The sequence below is a fragment of the Cryptomeria japonica genome, chromosome 8, assembly GCF_030272615.1.
Source record: "Cryptomeria japonica chromosome 8, Sugi_1.0, whole genome shotgun sequence".
Classification (NCBI taxonomy): domain Eukaryota; kingdom Viridiplantae; phylum Streptophyta; class Pinopsida; order Cupressales; family Cupressaceae; genus Cryptomeria; species Cryptomeria japonica.
The window spans coordinates 199,234,270-199,252,166 of NC_081412.1; positions in this window are offsets into that span (position 1 = coordinate 199,234,270).

The window sequence follows — 17,897 nt, forward strand, 5'->3', positions numbered from 1 at the left end:
AGGGAATATCTTCAGTTAAGAGCAAAAGGGGGAAAAAGTGCAGATCAGGTTGTTAAATTGTTAAAGGGGCAGAGTGTTTTTCAGTTGTAAATAAATGAGAGAAGAAGGACAAGTGGTAGAAACAAAATAGATTTGAAGAAGACATATGGCATAATTAGATCAAATCTGGAATTCTTCTCCTTCATTTTTATTCTTCTCCTTTCTCAGTTGTAAGGATTCTGAATTTTTCATATTCCAAGCATGTAAATAGAATAGTTTTGAGTTTTGAGTTGCAGGTTAGATGTTGATACAATAGTTTGGTTTTGTGAGCAAATGCATTAGTGTTTGGAATTGTAATGTTGTTATCATGGAATTATCTTCAATTTTGCATACTTTTGGTTATATGAATTAAATACCTTGAGGAGGTTTTGATTCAGATTTACAGGTCTTCTATGAATTTATTGTTTGCTTCACTAGTCTCTTTCAAGGAAAGAGTTAAATCCCTTTGTTCAAACAATTATAATCTCAGATTTTGTACTCAAATCCATATAATTTCTGAATATCAAGGGTATGTGAAAACTGTCTTCACAGAGCTTTATGTGAATGTGATGTTCATTCATGGGTTTCTTCTAAGGGAAGATTTAAAAAACTTTGAGTAAATGTTTATGGATTTGGGTGCACAAATTGGATTTATAAAAAGAATTAGAATGACAAGATGGGTAAATTTGTTAATGTGAGGCATTAACATCTACAATAACATTGATTAAATTTCATTTGTTCATATTGTCCCTGATATGGTTTCTTGTTTGACTCTGTAACAATGGATCAGACATTGGTCTATTGAGGGCTTGGTATATTTCCAGAAACAAATCAAATTATTAAATCCTTCTAAACCCTCTTGTTGTTAGGTGTAGGTTTTAAATTATATTTGCTCTTGGTTATGTGTCAATGATATATAAAGTTAGAATACAACCAATTTTGAGGGAATCCATGTGTTTTGATTCATTCCACTAAGAGTCATCTTTTGAAGGCAACATTCATTATGAAATTGTTTTTAAGATTCATAAATATTGCAAAAGGGTTACCCCCTAGGTTCTGTAGAGCTTGAAGTGTAGGGGAAATGATTATTTACTATTAGTTGGCCAAGTCCAGTGTTAGGATTGAGCATAAAGTCTAGCTGCCTTTTAGATCTTAACATTTTGTTGATTTGGAAAAAACATTAATAGGAACATGATGCACTTATTCAAAGAACTCTCATAGGTTTGATCTTCAATTGCTTTTGCTAACTTCAAACCTGGTGGCTCTAAAGTGACTGGAATTTCTACATTAGTACCATAAAGAAGCTGGAAAGGCGATAAACCAATAGCTCTCTTGGGTGTGATATGATCTACTCACAAAGCATCACTCACCGCTTTATGCCACAAACGTTGATTTTCATCAACCAATTTCTTGATAATGGTGACTAGATTCTTATTGCTAGATTTCACTTGGCTATTCCCCTGTGGGTAATAGTCTAAAAAATGGGCAAGAGTGATGTGATACTCAAAACAAAATTGGGTCATCTCATATGAGGAAAAATAAGTGGCATTATCTGCAACTATCTTATTTGGAACACCAAATCTACTCACAATGTTTTCTTTTATGAAGTCACACACCACCTTAGATGTACTATGCTTAACGGGTATTGCTTCAACCCACTTGGTAAAATAATCTGTTACAGTAAGGACATGGTGATGACCTGCATTCGAAAGACGATTGAACAAACCAATGAAGTCAATACCCCATTGTTGGAAAGGTTCCTCAATCACCACTGGTTTGAGAGGAAATGTTGCGAGCTTGGACTTACCAACGAATTTCTGACACAATTCACATTTCCTAACCTAATCATAGCCATCATAGAAGAGAGTAGGCCAATAATATCTAGCTTGCAAAATCTTGCGAGATGTCACAGGGGCTGAGAAACATCCACCACATGCCAAGTCTTGAAAGGATTCTAATAACTTAGCATGTTGAGATTTATCTACACATCTTAAGAAAGTACCATCCAGACTCCTTTTATGCAAACCATTTTCCCAAAGAGCATAGTTAGCTAATTTTAGTTTCAGAGTCCTTTTCTCCTTATATGTGAGATGTGTGGGGCGTTCACCATAAGTAAGAAAATAAGCAATATTAGAACACCATTCATCCACGGTGCTTACAAATAACATTGTAGGGATATTGCCATGTGAATCTTTTTCAAGGGGAACAACTTCTTCAGATTTATTCTTTGCCATCAATTGACACAAACCCTTTCCTTGAACCAAATTTGTAGGTTAGATCTCCAAGTCACATTCTTGGATTTTTGCTATCTAGTTACCCCTCTTAGTTCCAAAATAATGTTGTGTCAAAATTGACTTGACTACAGTATCTAGGACTAAACATATGACATGAGAATTCAAGATGTAAAATTGAAAGTGCTTCATTACTTTGACAACAACGAAAGCATGCTTATCCATTTGGGAGTACTTAAGCTCATTAGTTTTAAGGGGACAACTCATGAAATCTATGGGTGATTCAATTCCTTATGAATTCCTCTTAACTAGAATTGCGAAAAAGTGTATGATCAGAAGCATAACTATTCATTATTAAGTCTTTGGTATAATCAAGACATACCAACACTAGAGAATGAGCTATTGCTTCTTTGATTTCATTAAATACTACTTTCCCTTTAGGAGTCCTACAAAAATTAATATTCCCTTTCATCATATTCATAATATGATGAGTTTTCTCAGCAAAGCCTAGAACAAACCTTCTCAAGAAGTTAACTTTGCCAAATAATGAGTCTACAACTGTTTTACTAAAGGTAAAGCCAAACTTTGAATTACATTGATCATTTTCAAATGAATTTTAGTACCTTCTTTGGACACTATATGTCCAAGGAGTTTACCTTCTATAACCTCAAAAACTGACTTCTTGAGATTTAAATAAATATCATGTTTACAACATGTTTTCAAGACATCTTCTAAATGAAAAAGATTATTTTCATGATCCTCTATTCGAACTTGTAAATGAACAATTAATAACACATGAGTGTCATAAATGAGTGAAAATTTGGGTTTGTAAACCCATTTTGCACTTGTCATTGACAAGGTGCATTTTGGGTTTACAAACCCGATTTACACTTACTACAAAAAGGTGACACAAAGGAGGAGTAAATCGGGTTTATAGGTCTGATTGACACCTAGAACTCAAAGGGAGATTAAATGGGAAAAAAACAAGTGATGATCACGTATGAGATGACAAAGTTATCTCGAAAAGCATGCATAGAGTGATAAACCACAAATAGGCCAAAAATTTGTGGGGCTACCCCAAATTTTCTCAATGTTAAAAGTGGGGATAACAATATTTAAATTTTTCTTTTATAATTTTTTATAATTTTATTAATTTTATAGCTTCGACCATCAACTTTTAATATAGCATTAATAATTATTTGTGAATCCCCTTCAAAATAGACTTTGGGAACTTTCATCATGCTTGCCATTTCAATAGCCAATATCGCCACATTACCCTCAACTTCATTATTTGTGTACTCTAATAGTATTTGTGCTCCTAAAGCCAATATGTTTCTTTCTTCATCTCAAGCCACACACCTTGCTCGTGAGGGACCTAGGTTCCCTCACGAAACACCATCAAAAGTAAATTTGATCCATCCTTCATTTGGTCTTTTACACTCTATCTCTTTCTTCTGGTTTGATGATGGATTAGCCCCACTAAGGCCCATTAATAGACTGAAACTTAAGAAGAGGCCACTTCTCTTACAACTTCGACTTTGGTTTGTCAAAGGGATTCTTGGAATAATTGTGAGAAGAGGCAACTACACTAACAATCTCAAATATCAGTCTTACAATATTTGTATATATTCCATCTAAGGGTTCCTCTTGTTCTATAAAGACTCATCTATTAATAATAATAAGATTTGTAAATTCACTTTGTGATGCTAAAAATGTGGTAAATAGAATAGGCATACATATATAATGAGACAACATAAATGGAATTACAAAGCAAATTGAAAGTAAAACAAAAGCTCCTTTGAGATGTCCCATTTTACTCTATTCTTGAGGACCTTGAAGGTGTTGAATTGTTTGGCTCTCAACGGAGCAATGATCTCCAAAGTGGCAATTCAAGAGTTGAGTAGCTACTTCATGATTGATTGTGCAAATGGTATGAAATGCATGATCTAAGAAACTAGATTAATATGCTATGATTAATCCAAAATGCTAATTACTAGATAATTGAAATGAAAATGTCTATAGTAATGATGCTAAAACTATGAATGCAAGGGATCCTTCTTGCTCCAAAATGAAGGGTATTTATAGGAATTCCAAGGCCAAAGATGAGGTGGTAGGAATCGATGGTCCAGATTTGATTTGAAGATATCAAGGGTCAAGATTAAGAAAGTTGGAGAGGAGGTTGGAGGAAGGGACACTTGTCATCTCTGTGGTGACAAGTGTCAAGGAGCCTTGCTCATGAGAGGGCAAGTTTCCAAGGGAGGAGACATGTGACAAAAGTGCCATGTGTCTCAAGGGGAGAATATCCAACCCATAAGAGGTTAGAGTAAAAGAGGTTAGGATGTGAAAGAGGATAGGGTTAGTTAGACTCTAGGATTAGATAGAATGGGTTAGGTTAGGAGATGGTTAAGTTAGATGGTTAGAAGTTAGGAGCCATGTGCTCATTTGAATTTAGAAATTCAAATAATTGGAAAATGGTAATTAATTTCAACAAATCATGATTTGATTTGTTTTAAGTAATTATGAGATTAGAAGAATGAATTTAGATGGGGGAGGATTAATTAATTTAGATTAATTAATCAAAGGAGACTATTGAAATGAACTTATTAAATAAATCCTTATATTTATTAATAAGCAGATGAATGGGGGATTTAATCAAATTGCTAATGAATTCAATTAAATTGGGAAGGGGGATTAATTAAATAATTGCTTATTTAATTAATTATCTTCAGGCCATTTTTAGGTGTATACATTTTGCTCCTCTTTGAAGCAATGTGTGACGACGTGTTGGTTCAAAGAAAACTCGATTGATGATGTTGTTGATATTGATTTTGATAGGACACAGATTTGATCTTGATTTCGATGCGGATTTGGTTTCGATACGATATTGATTCAATTTGAGATGATAAATCTTGATATGATGCAGATTTGATGCAGTTTCGATTTTGAGATGATAAATCTCGATATGATGCTCAAACGTTGATTTATAGATTATGATGTGAGGATGCCCCCTCGGGAGATGAATCAGATAATTTTTCATTGTGTTTGAAGTTTTTGTGATTTTTTAATTTTTTTACGATTTTTAGATTTTTAATGATATTCTGATTTTTAGATATTTTTAGAGCTGATCCGATTCATTTCCTGATAAGAAATTTGAAAACACTACCCTGCCAGGTTGATTAGTTAATTAAATGATCGAAAATAAGTGGAATAAAAATCCCACCAAAATGCCCCACTTTGAGTTTAAAAAGGGGAATTATTTTTACCACTCTTCATTTGTGCACTTGAGTTATTTGAAAAATTTGCTCTAGAGGAAGGAATGACGATCTTGTATCACTAGCACAAGTTCGAGCGAGCTTAGTGACACGAGCGTCCTCCGACCTACAGTCTACCGGTATGTACTCCAAGAAAAACCCAACTTTGTCAATTTTTAGTTTTTTTTTTTTTTTTAAAGATAGTTTTAGAAAAAAAAAATGCTTTTCTCAATTTTTGCCATGTGGGTTTTAATTTTTTTTATGTTTTTGAGATGGGTTTTGCATGCTTTAAAATGGGCTTTTGAAATTTCAAATTAAAAAAAAAAAATTCAAAGTTTTGCCCTTTTGCATTTGGGTTGGGGGGGATGTGATGCTGCCCCAAAAAAATTAATTTTATTTTATTTATTTTTAAAAGATTTTTCGATATATATATATATATATTTTAAATGATTTTTGACATGATTTTTTCGATTTTTTATTTTAAGTTTTGATTGTTGCGATGACTGGTTATTCAAATTCATTTTTTTATTATTGACTTTAGACTTTTGATCACTTGATTATTTGAGTTTTTGATTGCGATTGGATTTTTGATGAATTTGGATGATCTGATTTAATTTTCAAATGATTAATTTTGATTAAAAAAAATGTTGCTCCTCTGACCCCTAAAACATCACGATTTTTGATAAAGATGTTGAAATGTTGTCAATTTGATTTGATTTCGATAGGGTAAGATAGACTTGATTAGCTATGTAATTGATAAAATCAGATACTCTTGATTGATGAAATTTGATGATCAGTTCTGATTATCTCGATTTATGTGCGAGATGAGATAGGATTGATAATGACCTCATGATAGATGAGCGTCATTGATAGGGGCTCAACGAGTTTTGATAGAAATCTCAAGTGAACAAGATAGATAGATAGATAGATTGATTTGATAGATAGATAAATCGAGATACTGATATGATGAGATGATTTGATTGCAGGAGCACTTTAGTGTCCTTCAGTCTTGGGAACGCTTCTCGAAGAAATGGATGCTGATACCTCATCTTAGCGAGACCACATTGGTAGGTATGGTTTAGCTTCCCTTCTTGATATGCCACGACCTTTGATTAACTGGGGATTATTGACAGCCTTAGCAGAGCGTTAGCATAGTGAGCACAATACTTTTCACTTACCGACTGGTGAGATAACAGTGACACCTGAGGATGTGTACCAGATACTATGCATCCCTGTGATAGGCGAGCTAGTGTATTATGATCTTAGCGAGTAGGGTGGGACAGATGCACTTTGCAGAGTTTTTGATGACGATGAGATTGGTGGATATGACATTGCATGGCAGGAGATGCTAGAGTTAGGTTAAGCCACATTACCCATTGTTCTTGTCAAATTCATTGGGGGTTTTCTTTATCCTAATCACAGGTCAGGGATTATCTATTGGATGGGGTCACCTTCTTGAGAAGTTGGTGACACAGGGGACCCAATATGTGTGGGGGTCATGCATGCTGGCTCACTTGTATTATGACTTGCATCGAGTAGTTTACCAGGGATCAACCGTATTATCGGCAGGGGTGACAGTTCTCCAGATATGGGCCTCGGAGCATCTACCTATCACACGACCATTGTTGGCATATGCACACTCCAATGAGATATTGTAGGTGATTGAAGGTTTTGTCATTGATGGCAACCTTATAATCCTATGACACTGATAAGGCATTAAACCGGCAAGATAGTTCATCGACATCAATAGATCACACTCTACATCGACACTCAGACCACCAACACCACAGAGAAAGGAAGCATACCGGCACAGAGGCCGACAAGATTTTTGATATATTATATTTTGTTTATTATTGTAAACACTTTGTAAGCCGACTTGGAAAATTGTAAAATGACTCTTATATATAAGAGAGATCATTGTAGACATTTTGTAGGAGACAAGAAAAAGATATTAGGCAGACCTATTATGTGAAATATAGGATAAAGGTTTTATGTAAAGAACAGAGCAGAAACCGGTACTAGATCTAGCATTATAGATGCTATTGTAAAGAAGTACAAGATATTGGATTTGTATAATCCATATTGTAAGTCAGTGAGACTTCCCATTGAGCAGTGAGCTCTAGGCAGTTGACCTTCCTGCTTGTGTAGGCCCCCTCTTGTAAGTAATATTCTCTTATTGGCCAGTAAGTGAATATTGTGGGTCACAAATCCCACCGAGGTTTTTCCCACACCGGGTTTCCTCATTAAATCCTTGTGTCATGGTGTGTTTTCATGTGGATGCTTTTAATTTTGTTTATTGTATTATTTCTTACATACTGGTACACTGTTATAATATGTTCTACATGTTTTAAGTTAAGAAATTCTATTCACCGGTTAGATACTGATTCAAACCCCCCCTCTCAGTATCTGTGGGAATCCTAACAATTGGTATCAGAGCCTGGTCCTCTATTTTCAGAAGCCTAACAACTTGAGGAAGATCTTGACATCAGTAGTTATGGAAAATCTGATGAAGCAACTAGAAGCAACTCTTTCAGACTATGATGCAGAGAAATTGAAAAATATCAAACTAGAAGATGATCTAAAAGCAGCTCACGATATCATTCAGGCACTTCAAGAAAATATTATCATTTCAAGAAACAAGAGAAGAGAACTTTGTGAAAAGATGCAAAATGAGAATGATGAAAAAGAAACTCTTAATGATCAGATAAGCAAGCTGAAATTGGAGAACATAACAATGAAGAATGAGATGCAGGATATGACTATGAGATTTTGTAAGGAAATTGAAGATAGGAAGAAGAATGAAGAAGAATTGACCAGAAGACTAAGTGATGCAGCAAATGAGAACACAAGGCTTAGCTATGAAAATGATTTATTGAAGACAAATCTAATGCACACTCAGAATGACTCCAATGAACTGATGAGGCAGAAAGAAGTCTTAGAAAGAGAACTAGAAACTGCAAATCAACATAAAGAAAAATTCAAGAAAATCTTAGAGGAACTTGGTAACCTGCTGAAGAATCAAAAACCTAAAGGTGACACTTTTGGAATTGGCTTTGAAGTTGGTGAAAGCTCCAGTACTGCAAACACACAGGATCATGGCAAACCGGTAAGGCAACCTAAGGCTTATAAATTCAATGGAAAATGTTTTAACTGTAATAAGTAGGGTCATAGAGAAAATGAATGTAGATCTAGAGATTATTAGAATATCAACACACCCACCAGTCAATATTCAAAATGCAACAAAGTTGGTCACAACTCTGAAAATTGCAGAATGAATGTGAGATGTTATGTGTGTGGAAGATTTGGACATTTATCTAATCAATGTAGAACACAAACTGGCATAGGTTATGGAAAGGCTATTCAGAAAAATAATGTGACTTGTTATGCATGTAACAAGATTGGGCATATTGCAAAATTCTGTAGAAGCAAAGGATCACCGACAGATAACAAAAGTTCTAGCTTGAAAGGTAAAGAAAAAGTTGAAGAAGTTAAGCAAGAATTCTCAAAACAATGGATTAGAAAAGCTGATCTAAATGGTGGGAATACTCCTCCACTGGTAGAACCAATCAATGCTTCACCGACAGGACAGAGTGATGCTTCATTGGTAGGACAGAGTAGTGCTCCACCGGCAGGAAGTTCTTCATCAAATTGAAGAAAGTTTCCTTGAGGGTTTGGCAATCTAAGGACACGTGCTATTATTCCCTCGGTTAGAGATGAAAAGTTGGAAATTACTTCTATACCGGTAGACAATGTTAAGTGACTACTTAACTGGCATGCATTAAATGTGGTAGATGGCAAATAAACATTATAAATTTGTGGTTTTGGCTCCATTTCACTTCATCGAGATTTCAAACATTCGAAGAGAGCGATATTTGCAGAGCTAAGGGATTTCGAGCAAAGAGGCAAAGTACTACAAGCAATCAATCCATCCAAAGATAGAAAAAGGTATTTATCATCATGGCATCCACCTCTACACTTGAATATATAGCAAAACCTACTGTAGTCGAGGTTATAAAACACCCTAGGCCCATATTTCAACTAGTTCCTGAGGTAGCAAAGAAAGATGACAATATAGGTGCTTTCTCTCAAATACCAAAAGGAGTTGTTGATGTTGAAGACCCTAGAATTTACATTCACTATAACATAGAGAAATTGGGAGATGAAGAGATCAAAACAATGTATAAATATATCATATGTGATAATTTTAGAAATGTAAAACCGAAACACAAAATCATTGAAACCCTAGGATTTACTGAAATCCTCTGCATTCCTGAATTTCCCAAGGATGTGATTAGGACAGTCTTAAGCAGGGTACATGGTGAATTTTTCTGGTTAGATGCAATTCACAAAATTACCAAGGTAGCTGTGAAAGGTGTCATAGGGTTACCTTCCACCGGTAAAAGACCAGACAAGACTAAAAAGGTCTCGAATGACCTAGTGATGAACTTAATTGGTGCAACATCCGACAGAAGGTCCTTGAGGGTAAATGATGTAACAGATATAAATGTGAGATTTGTTAGCATGATTTTAGGGTATAAAGCTACTCATGCAAATAGACTTAACTCAGTTTTAAGTTTATGCATTAAAAGTGCTTATGATATGGTTACAAACAATGTGAAAATCGACATATGTGAATGGTTAAAAGATGAGTTAATTGACAACTTAGGCAAGATAAAGAAAGATAAGAAAGGAACTTTTAAGTTTGGTAATCTGCTTGTATGCTTGATGCTACACATAACCAAACAGGTTCCTGGTATAGGCTATAAAGTACTTGGATTTGATATACCGGTAGGAAAATAGTTGATAGAACTATTCAACAACATGGGTGAAGACAAGGATAAGAATATCCATGAATACTTTCAAGCACTTAAGGCCAAAATGAAGAAGAGAATCATATTATCATAGAAGATTATTGACAAGTACAAGGATGATATATGTTTTGTAATAAAAAAGGATGAGATCTGGATGGAAGTAGTCATCCCAAGAACAATCTGGGTAATAGAGATGGGTTATGAGACTGATGATCATATAATTGACTTATGCTAAAGCACTTCTGGAAGCACCAAATGAACCAAAGGAAGAAGTATTTGGTAGTGCTGAGACCATAGAAAAACAAATTCAGTCTAAGAAGAGAGTGAAAAAGGTTGAGGTGTTGTGAGAAGAGGTTCTAGACAGACAAAGGCTATTAAAGAAGATGTATTAAAGCAAACCAGTATCAATGAGGATGAGTTAGGAACACTACAACCTGAGACTCACCTATCACCGGTGGGCACTTCTTCAGAGAGTGACATGCCTGCAACTTTCAAAAGAGTTGTAAGGAAAAGAGATCCTTCACCGGAAACCACACCCTCACTTAGGAGAACTAGAGAGAAACAACAAACAGTGAGATCTCCGGTTAAAAAGACTACACCAAAGAAGAAACTGACACCCAAGAAGAAGAAGAGAACAAAACAAAACTTGGCCCCTCTTGACATATTGCTAAATGAAATTATAGAGGAAGGGAAACTTAAAACCATAGGAAAGGTCTATGACACTTTGACAACAGATGAAAAAGAACAAGTGGAAAATAGTGTTATTTTGCACATGGACATGTATAAGAAATTTTTGATGGAAGTGATAGATGAAGTACCAGATGAACTGTTCAAAAGACTGGAAGCTAGAAGACAAGCTGTTATAGAGCTTGATAAGAAAATCAAAATTGAAAAGTTACTAGCTGTTTATCCAGTAAACTCACCTAAGGAGATAGATGATTTAATTGCAGAAGCCAATCGGTCAGTATTCTCTACTACACACCGGCATATTGCTTTAATGGTTGGAAGAGTTAATGAGGTAATTGAAGAAACAAAAAAATGCATGGGACATATTTCTTGTTGAGAAAGAAAAATAGGAAGAATACAGGAACCCCAAACCAAAAAAGGTATATCAGAAGGAGAGAGACAAGGGTAAAGGAAAGGTTGGTGGACCTCCGAGTATCAAAGTTAAAGATAACTTATCCCCACCGCCTCAAATTACATCATCGGTAAAAACTACTGAAGATCAACCGATAGATGAGAGTATGGACATAAAGGATACTAATCCTAATCCTGAGGTACTATACATAGTTGATGTTGATACACAAAAGGTCAACATTGTGATAAACAAAGATACAACTGACAAAATAGACATGGCTAGTGAGCCATCGGTAACTGAACAAAATGATCAAACTCAAGAGAAACCGACAGTTGATAACACAGAGCAACAAACAGAGAAACGGGTAGAGCAAAAGGCTCTGGAACAGGAACAGGTACAGGAACAGAGTCATGAGGAAATAGTACAACCGGCAACAGGAGAAGTACACAAACCATTGCTTAAGGAAATGCAAACACAAATAGACCTACCAGAGGTCACAACAAGCTTGGTTACTTCCTCCACCGGTAGAATTTAGAATGTTGGTTCCTCCTCAGCAGGCCACAAATCAACAAATGTAACTGAAGTACTCTTAGATTCAATCAAAAGGATAACAGATTGTAGTTCACAGGCTTATAAAGCTATAGATGATACAATCCCAATTTTGAAGGTAATAGCTCCTAACTGTAACATAGACAATAAGGATTCTTTAGGACAACTTGATACTTTGTGTAAATACATCACTAAGAACACAATGACTATTGAGCAAATAAAGGAAGAGACTTTGAAGAATAAGGTAGAAATTGAAAAGAAAAAATTCTTTGAAGATCAGATAAAGAAGTGTACTAGGAAATTTGACACACTTCTACGAGAACTATGTAACTTATTGAAAGAATACAAAACTCTGTACAAAGACACCTGCAAGACAAAATTTTTGACAGTAGACATAGATAAGAAAATGAGAAAGCTATAGGATGAAATCAACAAACTTGCTAATAATTTTGTTAACTCACCTGATACATTATCAGTTTTTGAGAAAAGGATAACAAGTTTTGAGGAAGAGTTACTTAAGCTAGGAAGAGAAAAGGAGAGAATAGTGGATAAGGCAAAGAATTTGAGATTAAAACTGAGTCCAAGATTGGACTATCTAGCATCATTACGGAAGGAAATATCCGAGGCACTGGTATAGGGACAAAAAACACTGGCAGAGCATATGTAGCACCTCATTGGTATAGTTAAAAGAACAGAGACAACAATAAAGGACAACAAGAAGTTTATGGAGAGTATAAACTTGATTTTGGTGGATCTATTTCAAATTGTAACTACCCAATTACAAGGTTGAGACTACAACTCTACTGACATCTTGACAACCTTTGTCATTGATGCCAAAGGGGGAGTAGTAGTATGAGAAAATAACCGACAGAAGACTTATCTGCTCAGGGGGAGTTCTTATATTTTTGGTAACATATTTTTGGATTATAGTTTTGGATACACTTTTGAATTTTCTCATGACTGTTGCCATCAATGTCAAAGGGGGAGATTGTTGGCATATGCACACTCCAATGAGATATTGTAGGTGATTGAAGGTTTTGTCATTGATGATAACCTTACAATCCTATGGCACTGGCAAGGCATTACACCAGCAAGATAGTTCATTGACATCAACAAATCACACTCTACAGCGGCACTCAGACCACCGGCACCACAGAAAAAGGAAGCATACTGGCACAGAGGCCGACATGATTTTTGATATATTATATTTTGCTTATTATTGTAAACACTTTGTAAGCTGACTTGGCAAATTGTAAAATGACTCTTATATATAAGAGAGATCATTGTAGACATTTTGTAGGAGACAAGAAAAAGATATTAGGCAGACCTATTATGCGAAATATAGGTTAAAGGTTTTATGTAAAGAACAGGGCAAAAACTGGTATTGGATCTAGCATTATAGATGCTATTGTAAAGCAGTACAAGATATTGGATTTGTATAATCCACATTGTAAGTCAGTGAGACTTCCCATGGAGCAGTGAGCTCTAGGTAGTTGGCCTTCCTACTTGTGCAGGCCCCCTCTTGTAAGTAATATTCTCTTATTGGCTAGTAAGTGAATATTGTGGGTCACAAATCCCACTGAGGTTTTTTCCACACCAAGTTTCCTCGTTAAATCCTTGTGTCATGGTGTGTTTTTCATGTGGATGCTTTTAATTATGTTTATTGCATTATTTATTACATACTGATACACTGTTATAATATGTTCTACATGTTTTAAGTTAAGAAATTCTATTCACCGGTTAGATACTGATTCACCCCCCCCCCTCTTAGTATCTGTGGGAATCCTAACAACCATTGGCTGACAAAGATAGACCTGTAGGCAGGCCCTATGCTGACGGGTATCCAGGCACCATTGTCCAGTGAAAGCTGGGAAAATTGGAGTATTGGTGACAGACACTGGATGATTTGGATACTGATATGGAGACTGTACATAGATTGCGAGATCTGGCCTGAGGATTTAGTGGAGATGTATGTATTCTCAACTCGATACCTAATCAGGTCTACACCCTATGTTATTGAGTGATTCCTTTGTATGAGAGTGTTGAGACAGTATGGCAGGATACAGGGGATACCATAGGGTACAACTCATTATGCTCGCAGGAGACTCGATGTGGCTACTTGGAGGCCCTCTATTTCATATGATCAGGCATGTGCAGAGTCTCAATCATTGAGGCTACTGGATTGGGATTATCTACCAGGTATGATAGATAGTGGGATGATAGTTGAGTATACTGTACATTTTACTACACACAGATTTCTAAGGTAAACATGTTCAGATGATCCAGAGCCAGTTCTAGATGAGGACGGTGAGAGGCTATGATGCAGAGCTCCTAGACAACTGAGAGATGGTGGGGGGAGAGGAGGTAGGGGCATAGATGATGGCAAAGATGGAAGGGATGACCGAGATGGATACAAAGGAGATGTAGGAGATCATGGTACTGGAGATGACGATGGAGGAGATGATGATGGGGGAGATGGCTGAGTAGTGGCATTGGTAGTGGCAGGCACACCAGGAGCCAATAGTTTAGATCTGCTAGAGATGTATATATGGATTGGATGACCCGAGTGGTTAGATGGAGGAGATTAGGTCCAGTGGATCAGGGGCATCAGGTCCTAGAGCAAGAGGTTCCCCAGGTTGATCAGGTACCTATGGGAGTATCACAGGTTGAGCAGCCACAGGTAGAAGCACCTCAACAGATCCTCATTAGGATGTCGTCTCATCAACAACAAGCTCAAATTACTAACTTGCAGGGCTAGGTTCAACATCTAGAGAGTCGACTAGCAGAGAGGGACTCTCAAATAGCCTACCTAGAGGTCTAGATGACATAGTTACAGGTACAGACATAGACACAGATGTCTCAGGTTGTCCAAGTAGAGGCCCAGATGGCCTCTCTCATGGCTGAGAGAGATGTAGCTAAGGATAGGTGTTGGCAGGCCGAGGCACAGGTACATATGTCAGGAGAGTCTAGCACAGGGAAGGCTGCCCTGAAGATGATGCACCAGGTGGTTTGGGAGGCTGAGTATTATAAGACCTTATACTATATTATTGTTCCTACTGATCAGAGGGGTCCAAGTTTTTCACAGCTGAGCATGAGATCAGGACAGAGCCAGTCTGAGAGTCAAGGAGTGACAAGGCCACTTCAAAGAGATCCCCCAAGTGGGGACCCAGGTATAGGGGTATTGATTGGTGTTACCAGACCAGCCGCATCAGGACAGATTTTTGCTTCGCGCCTTAGTGGTCACACTGATATGGGACATTAATTCATTCATTTACACACCTTTTGTGATGAGATATTGATGATTCCCACGATGTATATTGGATGTATCTCATATATTTGTGTGATATCATTGTACCTTGGACATTGATCTTTTTGATGATATGATATGTAGTCAATCCCATTCGCTCTACATGACCTATGAGATTATGGATGCATTCTTTGTGCTATATGATTATGTTGTGTAGCTACTTTCATGATGTATTCTTTATTTTTTGATTTATTTATGGATTCCAAATGATGGATGTATGATTCTTACATGATAATGCAGTATTTACAGGATGTTATGCAAATGTGAATATGGATGGTGATGCTTATAAGTACCATGTGATATATGTGTAGTGCAATGCTTGCTATTTTTTAATGATGTTTTTATAATTTTTTGATGCATGTCAATATGAGATGGATGCAATGCAATGCAATGATGCTACTTTATATGATTGATATGAGATGGATCCAATGCAATGATCTAACTAAATGAATGCATGATTGGATGTTTTATATGAATGATGTCTTAGTATGCAATGGTTACATGAGATGAACTAACTTATCATGTAGGATGAATGAATTGATTATTTTTGTTAATGTCCAATGCACTCAATCACGTAATAAAAGAGATAACACCATGTTGAAGCCTTTGGCCTTGGAAAAGATGAGATTTTGTGATCTCATGCAAAAATGAAATGCAAATCTACTTTAAAAATGCAAATGCAATGCTGCAATCAGACCAATCATGTGGTCATTGCTTTGTTTCATCATTGAGCCTTTAAAATGTGGGAAGTGAGTACAAAAATTGATGGTATAATTGAACCATGATGACCTGAGCACTACTTTCCTGGGTTTTGATATTGTAAGTTAGCATAAACATCGAGGTATAATTGAACCAAGATGACTTGTGTGTTGCTTGCGTAAAACAGGCAGTATTAACCATTTCTATATGCAAATCCGAAATGTCTTCGATGATACTCTGATGATCATGTCTTGAGACAACTTTGCACATATTAATGATTAATTTACAGACAATAGATAAGAAAATATCATGTTCCTTCCTTGTTCCTCTAGTCAAAGACATCCTGGAGTCACTCAGAAATCATGATAATGAAAAATCAAGATAAAATAGTTAAACCATTATTGTCAAAGTGTTAAAATCATTAGTCAAAAGATATCATCCATTGATATGTGTTTATCATGTTTATACTGATAGTTGATAGTTGATGGTTGATAATGTGATCTTGTGTTCAACGTTGGATGTGTCTCAGTATTCACTTGACAAGTGTTGTCGAACTATTGTTCTACCTGTTGGATTAAGCTCAAAACGATGAAAATTTTCACCCCGAATGAGTTTCAGGATTTTGCCCCAGTCTAGAAACAAACTTTATTATGATAAATACGATGATCCAAACCATGGTGACAAATCACCCACGATGCCTACGTATGTACAAAGGCTTTATTATGGATATGAACAATGCTGATGGAAATGAATGCAAGCAGAAGGATGCATGAACCAATAGATGGAAGAGCTAACTGACAAATAACACCTATTTGTCAGGTTTTCACCATATGTTTTTATTGCACTTTTTCTCATATTTGAATTTTTTTGTTCATTTTTCACTGTTTTTGTTGTTTTTGTATTTTCTACTTTTTTTTGGATTTTTCTGCTTTTCCACTGTTTTTGGATTTTTCTAGCTTTTTCACCTTTTTTGAATTTTTCTACTTTTTCAGACATAAAAATTCTTCAGATGCATTCTATTGATGGGTTCCTCGAGCTGATCCTCATCCTGTGTTGATAGCCAACATGCTCCTGACCCAAATACTATTGTGACCACAAACGGACCTAACCAGTTTGGTTCAAACTTCACTTCTTTTCTCAATCTGACTGGTTTCGTGGATTTTCCTTTAGTACTAGTTCTCTAACTTGAAAGGCTCATGGTTTGACCTCGTGATTATAACTTTGACACATTCTTTGTTGATATACCTTTAAATGATCAAAGAAATTTTGTCTTCGTTCATTGATTAATTCTAACTCTTGCAATCTGGATACTCATTGTTCTTCATTTGGGATAAGGCCTTTTAATGATACTCGTAGAGAAGGCATCTCTACTTCTATTGGCAATATTGCTTCTGATCCATAGACAAGAGAGAAAGGTGTGGTGCATGTTGGTGTGTAGATACTGGTACGATAGGCCCATAGAGAATGGTTCAATTGAATATGTCAATCTCTGCCAGCATCATTCACTGTCTTTTTGAGAATTTTCAGAATAGTTTTGTTTGATGCTTCTACTTGCCCATTCGCTTGGGATAGTAGGGTGTGGAAAATTTGTGTTGGACCTTAAATTTCTCACATAGCTCTTGTACATCCTGGTTCTTGAACAGTCGCCAATTATTAGTGATAATGGTCATGGGTATACCATAGCAGCATATGATGTAGTTCAAGATAAATGCAACAATTTATTTTCCTGTGATATTTGTGAGAGGTACTTCCTCAATCCATTTTGTAAAATATTATGTAGCTACAAGGATGAATTTGTGACCATTGGATGAAGGAGGATTTATGTTTCCTAGTAGATCAAGACCCCATTGTCAGAAAGGCCAAGATGTTGCAAAAGCATGAAGTTCTTGTGCTGGTGCATGAATTAAATTTCCATGGATCTGACATTGTTTGCATGTTTTAGCTATCTGAAAA